This window comes from Schistocerca americana, chromosome 8, assembly GCF_021461395.2.
Source record: "Schistocerca americana isolate TAMUIC-IGC-003095 chromosome 8, iqSchAmer2.1, whole genome shotgun sequence".
Lineage (NCBI taxonomy): Eukaryota > Metazoa > Arthropoda > Insecta > Orthoptera > Acrididae > Schistocerca > Schistocerca americana.
Genome location: NC_060126.1, coordinates 327,005,189 through 327,017,686, shown reverse-complemented (window position 1 = coordinate 327,017,686; position 12,498 = coordinate 327,005,189).

Here is a 12,498-nt window from a genome sequence, read left to right as displayed (position 1 = left end):
GTTTACCGCATTCCGTAACAGCATAGTGAATAACCGACTTTCCCATCGTGTTCCTTTCTAATTTTTTTCTTCTCAGTGAAGACTGCATAAGGTAATGCGTCGGTTAGGATACAGGACTTCTATTCGGGGCGACTGGGTTTCAAATCCCCGCCCAGACATTGGATTCAGATGTCAGATGTCACAATGCGACTGGATGTGTGTAATTCGCACAGTGAATTATGCCGTCCTGCAGTGTGTCTCAGTCAGCGAACGTCTTCAGATTTTTATACACAAAAAGATTTTTTATTCCCTTAATTTTTTTGCCAGAAGAAGATCCCTTGCAAAATATGAACAGAAGCCCGCTTTACGTGCAAGAAACATTCGGTAAGGAATGGTCCTTAAACATGGGGTGTTTTAAATACCGATGAGACTCTCTTAAATATAGGTCCAGCTTCCTAAACTATGTATCTTAGCAAAACACCCGACCAACCTGGAAACTGCTAGAAGCTTTAATTCGTGTACACTAGAGTTTTTTTGCCATTAATTCTTCACATTTTCGAGTATCTTCCATGCAGACCAACAAGAAAAATTTTCCTTCCAAATAAAAATGGTTCAAATGGCTCTGAGCACTATGGGACTTAATATCTCAGGTCATCTGTCCCCTAGAACTTAGAACTACTTAAACCTAACTAACCTAAGCACATCATACACATCCATGCCCGAGGCATGATACGAACCTGCGACCGTAGCGGTCGCGCGGTTGCAGACTGAAGCGCCTAGAACCGCTCGGCCACCAGCGGCCGGCCTTCCAAATAAAATCTATAACATTTGGTACTAGTTGCTTTTGATTTCATGTTCCAGTAACCTTTCAAAATTTATGGCAGAGATTACTGCACTTCACAAACTATATATCTCCCGCTTAGATTTTAACTGTATACTGAAACTGCAGCTTCAATCCTAACAATGTTCATTTCTACAACAACGGTATGTAGATACTGGAAATACGTTACTGCGCGTTTCCAAGCACAAGAAATTCAACTTGTTTGGTTTAGTTTTGATGAGGGTTTGTAATAATTTTAATACAAAAAACAGTTTTGTCAGACCAAGGTAAAAATTGCGATGAACAGATAAAAATAAGGAAATAAGAATAAAAGCTAGAAATAAAAAAACTGTTATAATATGTGAACAGTCCAAATTGTAACAGTGCCTTTCGACTGCTGTTTTTTCCATGAGCAATATTCAACAAATCTTTGGAAGAAATGTGACTTGTGTAGGAGACTCGAGCATGCTACTTCTCTACCTTTCACTGTAAGGTCAGAATACACAGCCGATGCACTAAACCGTAGGTACCAGTACTAAAAATACGTTTTTCCTTGTAATTCTGTTACCGTGTGGTCTCTACTGTCTAACGAATTATAATTTGTAACTATGATATGAGTGAATTATGAAGATATGAACCACAATTCCCAGTAACAATACTATGGAGCTTGACGTCAGCTACATACCTGTCATGGAAATGTAAGAATCAATATAGTCTACCAATAAGCGTAAGTTTCGATAGGAATAAATGGCAGTAGTGAAGAAAAAGACTAAGAAAGAATTGTATGCAAAATGGGACTCAACTGCTGTGGTCATCAGTCCCCTAGAACTTACCACTACTTAAACCTAACTAACCTAAGGACATCACACACATCCATGCCCGAGGCAGGATTCGAACATTCGACCGTAGCAGTCGCACGGTTCCGGACTGCGCGCGTAGAACCGCGAGACCACCGCGGCCGGCAAAGTGTAGGAGCACGTTCCTATAGTTTTCCCGGTCTTGCACAGAATATTGGACGTCTCATATTATGCGGCCAGCGTGATTATAGCGCTAAATGGGGATGTTCCCCCGCACCAGCCAGGTGAAGGAACGGGAAAAGGCAATGTGTGTCAATCAGCGAGTAGTTTAGTGGTTGTTTGGTTGATTTGAGGGGCGGGGTGGGGGTGGGGTGGGGTGGGGTGGGGTGGGGAGGCCACACAGCGAGATCGTCAGTCCCATGGGATCAGGAAAGGAAGTGGGCCGTGCCCTTTCAACGGAACCATCCCGGTATTCACCTGAAACGATTTAGGAAAATCTCAGGAAACCTAAATCAGAATGGCCGCACACGGGTTTGAACCGTTACCCTCACGAATGCGAGTCCAATGTGCTAAACACTGCGCCACCTCACTCAGTGTGAGCAGTTGCGGTTCACTGTACTGATCTTCTTCGTTAAAACATGGTCAGGAGACAACATTTTGATGACTTCAGACGAGGAAAAATCATCGGGAAACTGGAATGAGGACGAAGGATAACGAGTGTGGCGCAGGAGCTTGGTACTGAGCGCAGCATTGTTTCACGAGAATGGATAGTGTTCTGAACCATAGTCTCTGCTGCCTGTAGGACACAAGGTGGTCGACCATTGTCAGTTACAGCAGCAGATGACAGCTACGTTGTGCTACAGGCACAAAGACACCCAAGTCAAACCGTGGGTGCAATTGCACCTAAATGTAACTGGACTCCAAAGCGTACAATCTCACGGTTCACAGTGGCACGACGATTGCGAGAGAGTGGTCTCATTGCCCGACATCCAGCCCCTTGCGATCTGTTGACACCCACATACCACTCTGGCCACAGAAACGAAAATAATACTCATGAAGTAACAGAGATAACTATTCATCTGCAGTGTTGCTACCCCTCTCTCGTCTCCTTTTTTGTCACGGTACTGTAATTTATTCTCTCAACAGAGGCATCGAATGGGAAAAATATCTAGTCTAGGAATGCGTTTTTAACTCGCATCTAGATGGGGGCTATTGTCGGAGGCCACAACAGGAAATATGGGCTTTCTTTGGAAGGCTGCGGAAAGACAAAGTCGCTTCTCACGGTTAGCAGGCGCCATTAGCCGCCCACACGCACGCTCTGCAAAGAGGCCTTCCCGAACGCCTGCGCTCACAGACACCTCCTTAGGTCGCTTCTTTCTCATCGTATGTACACTCTGGGCCAAAACCAAGGCACCACCTATGGTCTAGGGGTACCATCTTTGATTATTAATCAAATTTCGGCGGTCCCGGGATCGAACGCCACCACCGCTTAAATGTTGAACAAATTTCATTAAAAGTGGCGGCCAAAGACTTCGAGTATAAGAAGTAACCATTCATCCAATGGCCTTGTCAATGGCGGTGGAGGGGCGGACAGAGATTCTTGCTCTCGGGGTAGGAAGTGCTCCTAACGGCAGAAGGATCAACAATGATCGATGACATGAGGATGCAGGAAGAAAAGGAAAGACACATACTGTGCATCCACCGGACATGTGGATTGTAACTGAAAAAGTCTGATAATGTTCTCTCTATTGACAAACGATTCCGGACTACTGCCCCATTAGGATCTCTGGGAGGGAACTGCCAAGATGGAAGTGACCACAAGAAAAAGATTGAAAAACCAACAAAAGCATTACGTTCTACAAGTCTGAGTATGCAATGGAAGATGTTTGAACGTGATAGGGAAGCTAGAGAATCTGATAAAGGAAATCCTAAGGGTCAATCTAGATTTAGTGGGGGTCAGTGAAGCGAAATGGAAATAAGACAAGGATTTCTGGTGAGATGAGTATAGGATAATATTAGCAGCTGCAGAAAATGATACAGCGGGAGTAGAATTAGTTATGAACAGGAAGACCTATATCAAACAGTACAGTGATAGGGTTGTTCTCATCAGAATCGCCAGCAAACCAACACAGAAAAATATAGTTAACGTAAAAGTGGCGACGCTGCAAGCGGAAGATGAAGACACAGAGAAAGTACATCAGGATATGGAGCGGGTAATTTAGTACACAGATGGAGATGAAAATCTAATGGTCACGGAGGATTGGAATGTGGTTGTGGCAAAGGAATAGAAGAATGGGACATAGAAAAATATGGGCTTGGTAGTTGGAGCGAGAGAGGAGGAAGACTAGTTGAATCATGAAATAAATTTTAGCTAGTATAGGCAAATACTCTGCTTAAGAATCAAAAGCGATGGAGGTATACCTGGAAAAGGCCGGAGGATATGGGGAAGATTTTAGATTACATCACGGGAGACACCTCGAAACCAAATAATGGATTCAGAGACCTACCAAAGAGCAGTTGTAGAGTCAGATTACTACTATGTGATGATGAAGCGTTGGCTGCAGCTTAAGAAGCTAGTCCGGAAGAATGGACGAGCAAAAAAAGTGGGGTACAAAAATACTAAAGAGTGTTCTCGGAGGTTATAGATACTGCGACAAGGAACAGCTCGCTAAACTGTTCAGCTGAAGATGAATGAGCATCTCTAAAAAGGAAAATCACAGAATTAGGTACAAAGAAGGTATGTGCGGAGAGACCAGGAAACCACAGAAGAAATGCTTCAGTTGATCGACGAAAGAAGGAAATGCAAAAAAGTTCAGCCAAATTCAGGAATATAGTAATATAAATAACTTAGGAATGCAGTAAAAAGGAAGTGCATAAAAGCTAAGAGCAAATGGTTGTAATAAAAATGTGAAGAAATCGAAATCGAAATAATGGTCGGAAAGACTGACTCAGTGCAAAGAAAAATGAAAACAACCTTCGGTGAAATTAAAATCAAGGGTGGTATCATTAAGAGCGAATGGTAATTCCACTGTTAAATGCAGAGTAGAGAGTGGATAGGTGGAAAGAGTATGTAGAAGGCCTCTACGAAGGAACAGATATTTTTGATGACGTAATAGAAGAAGAAACAGAGCCGATACAGAACAAATAGAATGTCCAGTATTAGAATCAGAATTTAAAAGAGCTTTAGAATACTTATGATCGAATAAAACAGGACAAATAAATAACATCCCACCAGAGTTTCTAAAACCGGGGCCACAAAACGACTATTCACCTTGCTGCGTAGAATGTACGAGTCTGGCGTTATACTATCTGAGTTTCGGAAGAACACCATCCTCACAATTACGAAGATTAAAGGAGACAAAGAGTGTGAGAATTTCCGTTGAGCGCCGCGCGGGGTAGCCGCGCGGTCTTAGGAGTCTTGTCACGGTCCATGCGGCTCCTTCCCGTCGGACGTTCGAGTCCTCCCTCCGGCGTGGGTGTGTGTGTGTGTTGTCCGTAGCGTAAGTTAGTTTAAGTTAAGTAGTGTGTATGCTTGGGGACCGATGACCTCAGCAGTTTAGTCCCATAAGACCTTACCACAAATTTCCAAAATAAAATTTCCGTTGACCCATTGTGGACCTGGGACAGCAGCTGGTCAAATATTCATCTTGAAAAATCGCCAAAATACCGCACGTACTCGAGGAGTTATTTTATTTTGTCTACCAATTTCGGCGTTTCAGTATTCCATCTTCAGGTAGCCATGTGCACTTAATGCAGTGCCTTTTCAGATGTATCGATATTGTTGTCAAGTCTTCGAAGCACTCGAACAACGAATTCACTATATCAAGACACTGATGGCTCCAGTGCGGCAATATCGATAAATATGAATGTCCAAAAATGAAGTGCATAATGGACTAGAAGATGGCATACTGAAATGCCTAAATTGATAGCCAAGATAAAATATAATAACTTCTCAACTACATACGGCAGTTTGTCAAATTTCCTTGGTAAAAGTACGAAAATTATCTCACAATCAGCTTCACAGCCGATGTATTCGGACTGTTGACAAGAATAACACACAGAAGAATGGAAAAGAAAATTGAGGATGTGTTAGATAACTATTTGGCTCTAGGAAAGATTAAGGCTACCCGAGAGGCAATTATGAGGCTGCGATTGATGATGAAAGACTAAAGAAAAATCAAGACGCGTTCATAGGAATTGTCGATCAGGAAAACGCCTTCGACAACGTAAAATGATGGAAGATGACCGAAACTCTGAGAAAAATGGGGCACGCTGTAGGGTAAAACGGGTAGTGACAATATGTACAAGAGGGACCAATAAGAGAGGAAATGCAAGAACGAAGTGTTCGGTTTAAAAGAGTTTAAGAGAAGGCTGTAGTCCTTAGTAATGATGAAAATAAAGTAAAAGTTCACCAGTGGAATTAAAATTCACTGTTAAAGGATATCAGTGATAAGATTCGGTGATGACATTGGTATCCTCAGCAAAAGTGAAGAAGAGTTACAGGATCCACTGAGTGGAATGAACAGTCTGATGAGTACAAAATATGGATGTAGAGTAAATTGAAGAAAGACGAAATTAATGGGAAGTTGCAGGAATGTGAACAACGAGAAACTTAAAATCACGATTTCTATCACGAAGGAGATGAAGTTAAATGATTCTGCTACCTAGTCAACAAAATAACCCCTGATAGACGAAGCAAGAAAGACATAAAAAGCAGGCTTCTACTGGCAAAAAAGACATTACTGGTCAAAAGAAGTCTACCAGTATCAAACGTAGGTACTGATTTCAGGGAGATATTTCTCAGAATGCTCTTTTGGAGCACAGCATTGTGTGCTAGTGAAACATAGTCCGTGGGAAAACCGCTTTTAAGACGTTTTGGTAAGGTCGAACGTTGAAAACTAGATGGACTGATAACGTAAGGAATGAGGAGGCAGAATCACGGAGGGAAGGAACATATGGCGAACACTGACAAGAAAAAGGTACACGAAGATAGAACATCGGTTAAGACTTCATGGAGTACCTTCCTTTGTACTACTGGGACCTGCAAAGGGTAAAAACTGTGGAGGAAGAGAGAGACAGGAATACTTACAGCAAAGAGCTGAGTGTTTAGGATGTAAGTGCTACACTATGATGAAGAGGTTGCCACAGGAGAGAAATTCGTGGCCGTATCAGCCCAGTCAGAAACTGGTGACTAAGGAAAATGAAGAAAAAGACACACCACGAAGGAATTTTCCTAATGGGGCGGAAACTTCACAATAATGCGTTGGTCCACTTCTGGCACTTATGGAAGCCATTATTCGAATAGTTGCTGGATGTTCTTTAGAGAAACATCTGCGGCTTCGAATCTCATTCACTTGAATAAAATTGTCTTCATTGGTGAGTCCCATTTGAAGTTGAGCCCCGATGACCAGCTAAGGCGTGTTTGGAGACACCTTGGACAGCAGTGGGTTGTCAACCTAGCAGTCTCCCGCCATACGAACTTTTCTTAGAATGACTCCTTTGGTTGTCACCCACGGCATCCTCACACCACATCAATAAATCGACGATATTCTGTGCCCCGTTTTGTTGCACTTTATGGCAAACCATCATGTGCTTACAATTCGCCATGAAGGTAACGAACTCTCTCGAAATGAGAACATATGGTGCTTTAAGGGTAGGACCCTCCAAGCGCCTCAGCATTTTCACGATCTAGCGGGCCAGTTGGACGGAATTTGGAACGATATTCCTCAGTAGCACATGCAGCAGCTCTGTCAATGCCAAGCCGAATAACTGCTTGCATAATGGCCAGAGATGAGTACAGGGAGAGAGTCGACATGGGTCTCGTCTGTATAGTTGACAGTTTTATTCAAGATGGTGTCAGTAGATGTGGCAACATCACATCAATGACATCAAGAAATGTATCATCCATTTTCCCCCTACCTACTCCCCTCCCTTTTCCGTCCCCCTCCCGTGTTGAACCCGACTCCCACCTCTTCCCCTCCCCTCCCATCTAGCCCTCTCCTACCCACTCCCCTTCCTAGCTGGAAATTGATGGAAAATGCTAGGTACATTCTGACCTGTTGGTGTGGGAGGATCTCTTTATTCCATCATTTGTCTTTGTGATGTGCAGATGATATCTTGTTGGAACAATTTTCAAATATAGCCAGAAATTGGTGAAAATAGCTCACCCTCAATGAAAGCAGCTGTCTGTGTGTACAGTGTGTTCAGTTGATGAGGTGTTGGTGTCGGACACAGAGGATTTTAATAATGGTATTACCTGTAAGCATGCAGCTAAGGAGTGCATTCATGGCTTCCTACATGAGGATTTGAAACAAATGGTAATAAAGGAGCACAAGAAGAACATTTTTCAGCAAATAATGGTAATAAAGTGGGGTGGCTTGAAGATGCCTTTCCCAACTTATATAGATGGTCGCTTTGCTGAAATTGTCTACCTTTTTCGAAATGACTAGTTAATATGTCTAAGAGGCGAAAAGTTTCCTCTTCTACAGCCCCAGACTGAAAGCCACCAGGGAGCACTTAAACTTCTAATGTTACGGATTTTCTCTTTGCAGATTGACAGGAACTAATGGCAGTACCACATGCGGTCACAATCATGACAGTGGGGATATAAGGAAGGGGCAGTAGCTCACCAGTCTCAGTCAGTGGAAGGACCATGAAGTATAAATAGCAGTAGGAGCTGAGATTGTGCAGCATCTCCCTGCAGAACACGAAGAAGCAGAAGAGTACATGCCCCCTGCTTAATAACATAAGATGCATGTCTGTACTTGTTATTATTGTTTTTTGTAATGGTTCTCCTGCTTCTTTGTCCAGCAACAGAGGAGTCCGCAAGCTTTTATGGACCTTCAGCAGTGGTGACCTTCAGCTCATGGGATCATGTACCGGAATTGGTCAGTATGTGGCATATGAACAGGGTTCAGTCAACAGGGTAGATTACTCCACAATTTTGGGTGTTCATATTGATGACAACATGAACTGGAAGAAGCATATTACTGAGCTTCTCAAGCAATTAAGTTAGCTTCTTTTGCTCTTAGTATAATAGCTAGTCTTGGTAATAAATAGATCAGCATCCTGACGTAGTTTTCATATTTCTACTGAATAATGTCTTATGGGATAGTTTTTTGGGGTAACTCACCACTTAGGCATAAAGTACTGACTGCACAAAAGAGAGCAGTGAGAATAATTAGTGGTGTTCAACCAAGGATCTGCCATTCTCTATGCCTCTCATCGATGACGATGCCCAGAACGTTCCCAACTCGAAGAAGTGCTCCAGGAGTCCCAACAAGCATGGCTCTGGTCTGTACTGGACTCCAACTTAAGCACCATTCATTGAACCAAAGAACATTCCAGTGGTACTTCAAGGAGAGAGTGCTGATGTAGTGGATGAGAAGGTACCAGCTGTTCCCATTCTATCACTACTATTCGTATAGGTACTATATGAGTGTTCCCTTGCCTTCAGCCACCTAGTTTCAACTAATTATCAAGATCATCCTACTGCCCACCTCCCATACATGTAAATATTATAAATAGGAGACTCTTTTTGTTTTTGGTAATATATATATATATATATATATATATATATATATATATATATATTCATGTACGAGAATCTATATTACTGTCTATATATACACTGAGATACAGAAAACAGCTATTCCTTTGTTTTTCGTTGATTGGTGTGATTTTAATAAGATCTTTACTCATTATCTTATAAATTAAATCTATATTGGACTCGTCTAATTCTCTTCTAGCCAGTAATTTGACAGTTAAAAGGAAGTTATGTTCTCAAATTCCAGTACATATGTAAGTTTTCTTTTGTAAACTATCACTTTTATGGCATTTAGAATTGGCTCTGCTCCTTTCAGCAGTTATTCTAGATGAGAGAATTTTGTGATTTTAAGCTTTCGTCTTATTTCTTGCATAATTATAGCTTTGTAGCACTTCCTGCATGTACACTACCAGTTCTTCTGGTGCGCATTCATGTGGAATTGTGTGTAGAACCTTATATTTTAAACTTTTGCAAATGAGTAGTCATTAAACGTTGTTATTCTGTCGATTTTGAGCTTCGTTAACGGTTATAAACATAAATTTCTTCGCTGAAATAATATGAACAATATGAGGCAGTCAGTAGCGTAAACCCAGGAATATTTGCAGTGTTATAACAACAGTTTTATGCAAGAAATAAGAGGCTAGATTGATGTCACTGAATGCTCTCATCTAGAAGAACTGCTGGAAGTAGCAGAGTCAATTTTTAAAGCCATAAAGGAAATAGTTCATAAGAAAAACTTAGATATGTACTTTAAACTGAGAATACGCACTATGTGATGAAAAGTATCCGGATACTTCGCTGAAAATGACTTACAAGTTCGTGCCGCTCTCCATCTGTAATGCTGGAATTCAGTACGGTGTTGGCACACCCTTAGCCTTGATTACAGCTGTCATTCTCGCAATCAGGTGCTGGAAGGTTTCTTGGGGAATGGCAGCCCATTCTTGACGGAGTGCTCACGGAGTGCTGCACTGAGGTGCTGTACACAGGTTCGTACAAGGCAGGGAGAGTTATTAATGCAAACAGGATACAGAGATTTAAGAGCAGCCTACAAGAGGTAGAATGGGAAGAAGTATACACAGAAAATGATACTGATGCGAAATTCATTTTATTCCATCGTAAATTTGTCTCAATATTTGAGAGTATCTTTTCTAAAACGTTACCCAAAAAACCCATTACAATGTCAAGTATGCCATGGATTACTAAGGGAATTAAGATATCGAATAAGAGAAAGAGGAAAATATATGTGCAGGCCAGAGTAAGTCTGGCTTACTACGAAAGATATTGTAATATTTTAAGGAAAGTCATTAAGAAGTCGAGAAGCTTATATGTTCTGACAGAAATTACTGATGCGGAGAGTAAGACTAAAACTATATGGAATATTGTGAAACGGGAGATGGGGCAGCCTGAGAGCACACATAATACCGTAGCAATAAAGCAAAATGATGATGTTGTGAGTGCTAACTGACAAGTTGCAAGTAGTTTTAACAATCACTTTATGAATGTAGCAGTAAAAATAAAATTAAAGGGTTTAGTTGAAGAAGCAGAAAAATATGTTGAAAATGTCATACCGCAGGACTTTAGGCCTTTAGGAAAAACACCAACATGCACCACTGAAATTAAGGGAATTATAAATATAATCAAAAACAAGAGCTCATGTGATGTTGATGGAGTCTCTAACAGAATTCTGATGTGTTGTTCTAATTTAATAAGTGGAGTCCTTAGTGATATATGTAATGCTTCGCTGGCATAGGGAATTTGTGTTGATGAAGTCCCTAACAGAATTTTGAAGTGTTGTTCTAATTTAATAAGTGGGGTCTTTAGTGATATATATAATACTTCGCTGGCATAGGGAACTTTTCCAAACAGATTGAAATACGCAATTGTCAAACCTCTTCCTAAGAATGGAAACGAGAGTGACTTAAATAATTATAGACCCATCTCACTGCTGATTTCATTTTCTAATATATTCGAAAAAGTTATGTCTTCAAGAGTAGTCTCATATTTAAGTGAAAATAATTTACTCAACATGTCACAGTAGGATTCCAGAAGGGTTACTTGACTGAGAATGCTAGCTACATATTTACCCACCAAATAGTACAAGCCCTAAATAACAAATTATCGCCAGTTGGTATTTTTTGTAATCTTTCCAAGGCATTTGATTGTGTGGATCATGTTTCACTCTTAGAAAAACTCATGTATTATGGAATTGATGGCTACACATACAGCTGGTTTTAATCATACTTAACGAAGAGAAAGCGAAAAGTTGAGCTGATTAACTCAAATATTGTTGGGAGGGTGGTAAAGTTTAGTGAATTGGGAGGTATCACCAAGGTAGTCCCACATAGTTCCATATTGGGTCCTCTGTTGTTCCTTTTTCATGTGAATAACCTCTCACTTAATGTTCAGCAAGCAGAACTAGTACTTTTTAAAGATGACACGAGTGTTATAATAAATCTCATTCCAGAAAAATCAGTAGAAAATAATATTAAGGATGTCTTTCAAAGAATTGTAAATGGTTCTTAGAAAATGGACTCTCCTTAATTTTTAAAAAATTCACTATATTCAGTTCTGTACATCGAATAGACTCATACTGGCAATTGATGTGGCATATGAACAGGGCTCAGTTAACAGGGTAGATTTCTCCACATTTTTGGGTGTTCACATTGATGACGAACTGGAAGAAGCATATTACTGAGCTTCTCAAACAATTAAGTTCAGCTTATTTTGCTCTTCGTATAATCGCTAGTCCTGGTAATAAATAGATCAGCCTTCTAACGTACTTTGCATATTTCCATGCAATAATGTCTTATGGAATAGTTTTCTGGGGTAACTCACTACTTACAAATAAAGTATTCATTGCACAAAAGACAGCAGTGAGAATAAGTAGTGGTGTTCAACCAAGGATGTTATGTAGGCACCTATTCAAGGAGTTAGGTATTTTAACTGCACTATCAGAGTACATATATTCGCTAATGAAATTCGTTATAAATAATCTCATTTCGCGAAAAACAGTGATGTTCATACATACAACACTAGAGAGAAAAATGACCTTCACTAACCGTTATTGAAGCTTTCAGTTGCTCAAAAAGGAGTGCATTATTCAGCAACAAAAATATTTGATCATTTGCCCAACAACATAAAGTGTCTGGCAGGTAGCAGATCAAGATTGAAATCTATATTAAAATCATTTCGTCTGGAAAACTTCTTCTATTCCAAGGACGAGGTTCTGTTTCAAAACTGGTAAAAAAAATGTACCTCTAAATGTAGTTGCATGTGTAGAACAAAAAATTTCAGTAATACTAATATTAGCCCTATTCATTTGTGTATATGTATCTTGTAATCTGGCCTGTTCCACA